This window comes from Thalassophryne amazonica, chromosome 1 (genome assembly GCF_902500255.1).
Source record: "Thalassophryne amazonica chromosome 1, fThaAma1.1, whole genome shotgun sequence".
Taxonomy (NCBI): Eukaryota; Metazoa; Chordata; class Actinopteri; order Batrachoidiformes; family Batrachoididae; genus Thalassophryne; species Thalassophryne amazonica.
The window spans coordinates 129,850,731-129,856,730 of NC_047103.1; the positions used below are offsets into that span (position 1 = coordinate 129,850,731).

The 6,000-nt window shown below is 39.2% G+C and overlaps 1 protein-coding gene across 2 annotated transcripts in view; it reads right to left on the bottom strand.

Annotated features, from left to right (window-relative positions):
- Window positions 1-5,790, bottom strand: part of LOC117514180 (collagen alpha-1(VIII) chain-like) — a 104,420-nt gene extending 98,630 nt beyond the window's left edge. For both annotated transcript variants that reach the window (XM_034174514.1, XM_034174506.1), the window contains exon 1: window positions 5,655-5,790. The gene's annotated coding sequence lies outside the window, so the exon portion shown is untranslated. The remainder of the gene's footprint in view (window positions 1-5,654) is intronic.
- Window positions 5,791-6,000: the final 210 nt, after the last annotated feature.

The window sequence follows — 6,000 nt, forward strand, 5'->3', positions numbered from 1 at the left end:
GGCTTACTTTGTGTCCCTAGGGCAGTGATTCTCAACCGGGGTGCCGCGGCACCCTAGGGTGCCGTGATCGATCGTATTTTTCATATTCGCGATTATTTTTCATATTCGCGATTACCGTGAATTATTTATTTTATCCATAAAGCATAAAACGACTCAGAATCTGACGTCAAACGTGCTGCAGCCTCGCTCTTGTCTTAAGGCGGGACAATAACAAGGAGGCTGACGGCCGATTAAAACAGTGTCGTCTCCTTCAAAAGCCGTCTAAAATGCGGAGCTGTCGGTGTGTGTGTCTGTGCCTGTGTGTGCAACAGGCTGCAGACTGCGAGGGAGGGGGTGGGTGAGGGAGGGGAGGGGGTGAGGGAGATTCATGAATGCAGGCGCAACACGTTCAGTGCGCAGCGAGCGCGGAGCAGAGAGAGGATTTTAACCCGAGTAAACAAAACCAAAACATGAAGCTGCCTTTACTTCTCTCTGAACTTTCTCTAAAGGTGTGATTCTGCCGTTACCGTCCTGTTCACACCATGTGCGCGTCGTATGCTGAATTTATGAGATCATGAGATGAAATAAACGGTCAAATATCTTTAAAAACATATTTAAAAAATGAGAATATATGAATGAACTGAGCCACAAAAAAAAAAAAAACAATGTTCAGACGCAGAGATCACAAAAAGCAGGTGAGAACTCTGAACTTTAACAGCTGTTATTTTCCAAAGGTACGAGTATTTATTTGATTTCAATTCAATCATGAGCTTAATGCAGTGTTTAAGCACAAAACGTGACTGATGAGGAGAAACAATTTCAGAAATGCAACAGAAACAACCACAATTCAGAAAAGGTTGGGACTGTATGTAAAATGAAGATAAAAATAAAAATGTTGCACTATTCCCAGTTTCTCCACTCACAGAAGCCAAACGTTCTTCCAGAGTTGTGTAATTATACTACAATAGTAGAATATAAAGAAGGGGAAAAAAAAGAAAAAAAATAGAAAATATATTCGTCAATCGCAATTATTTGTCTGACAATTAATCATCTCCAGAAATTCCTAATCGTGACAGCCCTACTTGAGATCAGAGCGCAAAATGCTTGGGGATTTTCGAAATGCAGTGTTTTCTGTATCGATTTTCTATTGCGATAATTGGTTTTGCGCAAAACCAGAGGTAATAGCATTCTAATATTATTTTGGTTGGTGGTGTGCCGCAGGATTTTGTAAATATAAAAAGGGTGCCGCGGCTCAAAAAAGGTTGAAAATCACTGCCCTAGGGTGAATAAAAAGTCTGCGGGAAATAGGGCCTTCTGTTATCATGCCCCGGTCTTGTGGAATGCTCTCCCTGTGTTAGTGAGGCAGTCGGACTCTACTGAGACTTTTAAGTTGCGACTGAAGACACATTTGTTTTCTATTTTATATGATTAACATATTGTTTAACTATGTTTTTTACTCTTTTTACTCTTTTACTTTTTACTATGCTTTTAATCTTTCAATTACACTCTTTGATCTTTTGGTTTAATTTGTTGTTTTCTGTGAAGCGCCTTGAGGCGATGCTGTCGTGATTTGGCGCTGTAATATTTTAATAAATTGAATTGAATTGAATTGACATGAAAGCAAATATCTTTCAAGATATAGAACTTCATCTTTCTGCACATATGTAAAATCAGGATTATGTACTTTTAGGACTGGCAACATGGAGAAATATGATTCTATAATGTACTGACATGATTAACTCTACTTCTGAACTCTACTTCTGGCAAAAGTTGATATAGAACCAATTAATTCTCAACAAATGATTTGTAGAGAAGTACAAACTTATCAAACTGTTTCTAGCCTAACAGCAACAATATTCCTTTGGTATTTGATCATTGATTCAGATACAAAAGGAACCAAAAAGGTTTTCTTCACTGTCTGTTGAAATGGAGGAGCTAGACGCTTGTTGTTTTAACTCCTGTTTTGTCAATGTCTAATTAAATATACACCATATTGAATGGTTCCTCAAATGTACATTAATCTACTGGTTTTCACATTTTCGTAATGGGAGCACAAATTATTTTGAATACATTCCGTGATGGGAGCATGAAATGAAAAGTAATGTGGGGGGTGGGGGGGAGTTAGGGTTAGAGTTGGGGGACAGGGTAGGGTTATCTTATAGTTATGGATGGGGGAGGGGTAGGGTTAGTAATAGACAAAAAAAAATCCCATCACAAAAATGTGACATTTTGTGAGGAGAGCACGAAAAAACTCGTGAGACTGGGTTGATGAAAATGTGACTCATTTTGTGACAGGAGCATGAAAAAACTGGGTTGGGAATAGTCTGAGTGTAACTTTAAACAATTTAATAAAGTCACAGACGGAGTAGCAACTTACCTTACCTGATCAATATATACACTCAACAAAAATATAAACGCAACACTTTTGGTTTTGCTCCCATTTTGTATGAGATGAACTCAAAGATCTAAAACTTTTTCCACATACACAATATCACCATTTCCCTCAAATATTGTTCACAAACCAGTCGAAATCTGTGATAGTGAGCACTTCTCCTTTGCTGAGATAATCCATCCCACCTCACAGGTGTGCCATATCAAGATGCTGATTAGAAACCATGATTAGTGCACAGGTGTGCCTTAGACTGCCCACAATAAAAGGCCACTCTGAAAGGTGCAGTTTTATCACACAGCACAATGCCACAGATGTCGCAAGATTTGAGGGAGCGTGCAATTGGCATGCTGACAGCAGGAATGTCAACCAGAGCTGTTGCTCGTGTATTGAATGTTCATTTCTCTACCATTAGCCGTCTCTAAAGGCGTTTCAGAGAATTTGACAGTACATCCAACCAGCCTCACAACCGCAGACCACGTGTAACCACACCAGCCCAGGACCTCCACATCCATCATGTTCACCTCCAAGATCGTCTGAGACCAGCCACTCGGATAGCTGCTGAAACAATCGGTTTGCATAACCAAAGAATTTCTGCACAAACTGTCAGAAACCATCTCAGGGAAGCTCATCTGCATGCTCGTCGTCCTCATCGGGGTCTCGACCTGACTCCAGTTCGTCATCGTAACCGACTTGAGTGGGCAAATGCTCACATTTGCTGGCATTTGGCATGTTGGACAGGTGTTCTCTTCACGGATGAATCCCGGTTCACACTGTTCAGGGCAGATGGCAGACAGCGTGTGTGGTGTCGTGTGGGTGAGCGGTTTTCTGATGTCAATGTTGTGGATCGAGTGGCCCATGGTGGCGGTGAGGTTATGGTATGGGCAGGCGTCTGTTATGGACGAAGAACACAGGTGCATTTTATTGATGGCATTTTGAATGCACAGAGATACCGTGACGAGTTCCTGAGGCCCATTGTTGTGCCATACATCCAAGAACATCACCTCATGTTGCAGCAGGATAATGCACGGCCCCATGTTGCAAGGATCTGTACACAATTCTTGGAAGCTGAAAATGTCCCAGTTCTTGCATGGCCGGCATACTCACCGGACATGTCACCCATTAAGCATGTTTGGGATGCTCTGGACTGGCGTATACGACAGCGTGTACCAGTTCCTGCCAATATCCAGCAACTTCGCACAGCCATTGAAGAGGAGTGGACCAACATTCCACAGGCCACAACTGACAACCTGATCAACTCTATGCGAAGAAGATGTGTTGCACTGCATGAGGCAAATGGTGGTCACACCAGATACTGACTGGTATCCCCCCCCCAATAAAACAAAACTGCACCTTTCAGAGTGGCCTTTTATTGTGGGCAGTCTAAGGCACACCTGTGCACTAATCATGGTGTCTAATCAGCATCTTGATATGGCACACCTGTGAGGTGGGATGGATTATCTCAGCAAAGGAGAAGTGCTCACTATCACAGATTTAGACTGGTTTGTGAACAATATTTGAGGGAAATGGTGATATTGTGTATGTGGAAAAAGTTTTAGATCTTTGAGTTCATCTCATACAAAATTGGAGCAAAACCAAAAGTGTTGCGTTTATATTTTTGTTGAGTGTATAAATAGAACAAATTACAGGATTTTCTTACTACATAGTTTAGAAGGTTTATTTTTGAGCCCTTTATATGATAACTAGCAATGCTACTATGGTCAACCACTGGAAGGACTGGAACATATGTAGTGCAGTAAAGTAATAATTATGTGTTGAGTGTATATGTGCTCTGACCAGCATTATCTTCTATTTTATATCTCAGTACAACATAATTTAATAATGTGAGATGATGCAGCATAACTAATGAATAACCACAGCCACTGTAGAACAGTTGTCACAAGCAATACTTTATGTTATGTATTAACAAGGAGATATAAGTGGTAATAATGGCATAATAAACATTTGCTAAATAAGTAATTCATAAATACCTAAAAGCGTAACATTAACAGCTTTATGAATTTTTCCAAATTCTTTATCATAGCATTACAAACACATTTATTGAGTTTGTCACTAAAAATTCTCAGGCATCCAGGTAATCAATCTAAAAGTTAAGTCAACAGCAACGGGGCTTCTTGTTGGCCTTCAAGTCAGTTTTCACTTGATTTAAATAAGTTAACATTTAGATAGTTATTGAGTTTTGTCTGAAGGGTTTTTGATATTTTCTTGAGATTAAGCCACAATTATTTTTGTATTTGCCAGTAGTAAATCATGCACTTTTGATCATTTCACAACACCTTTTGTGTAATTAAATAGCTTTTTGCAATAAATGTGATTATGATTATCACCAATAAATTAGTGATTATGATAGTATAGTTATGTTGTGCCTGTCCTGAGGCAGAATCTATAAAATAAATTAAAAAAAGATGATGCTGCAAATAGTTAATGTGATTACACTTTCTATTTTAGCTCTTCTTGAAGACAATAATACATAAAACAAATTAAATAATTGTGTATGTTGTATTATCTTACAACGTAAAGACAATCACATTAATATCTTTGAGTTTTTCCATTCTTTGTTAGAGCAGAATTTTATTTATAAAAAATTGTGAATGAGGACAAATTAGGGATCCCTGTGGTGAGTTTCACATCCTGTTGGAGAACGATAGTTTAAAATGTCAAGACATTACGTTAACTGGTGTTAAATCCTCTCAAAATACTGCACTGGGAATTTATTTTTTTTAACAAGTGTGAGTGATTCCTCCCAGGTGTGTCTTTTGGGATTTGCTAGAATTATTTGCAGACATTTCTGTCAGCACAGGCTTCAGAGCAGCGAGTTCTGTGAGGCAGGATGTCTTATTAAACATTTTGGACATCACAATCAAAAGGAATGATTACTACATAAACTTTATCCATTTATTTTTTCCTACTTGTTCCATCTCCACTTGACTTTCCTCCAATTCCTATATATATGTATGTATATATATATATATATATATATATATATATATATATATATATATATATATATATATATATATATATGTGTGTGTGTGTGTGTGTGTGTGTGTATGTACACACGCTCCAACAAATTACTTTCTTCTGCCTTTCCACGACATGAAGAGCATGCTTTCCTATCAGAAACAGCAACTGCATAGACAAAAGTGCATATCAAACAGCCTGAAGCCTGCAAAGCTCATGTTTCTATATTAAATATTTCCACGATCTCGAAGGCTATGCCAACAAAGACATATCACCCTTGAGTGTCAGGTGATGCATCACTTACCTTTTCAGGTACGTACTGCTGCTGCAGGGTGGAAGTATCTCAGACCGTTGAGGAGTTTGGAACAACTGGTGAACAGCAACTCTGTGAGGGTTTGATTTTATCTGCAGGTGGGTGGAGCTGCACAAGCTGAGGGAGAGACAGGATCTGTGAGAGAATGTAAAAGAGAGAGGAAAACAGGATCTGTGAGTGCGGTGGTGGTGGTGTGTGTGTGTGTGTGTGTGTGGGGGGGGGTTTAGAGTCAAACCACAACTGGAGTTGCATGCAGCAGCTACGCAGCATGTTTTTCAGAGTAAAATAGACACTGCAGTGAGTGCAATCATTCCCCACTCCAAACAGTGTTAAACAA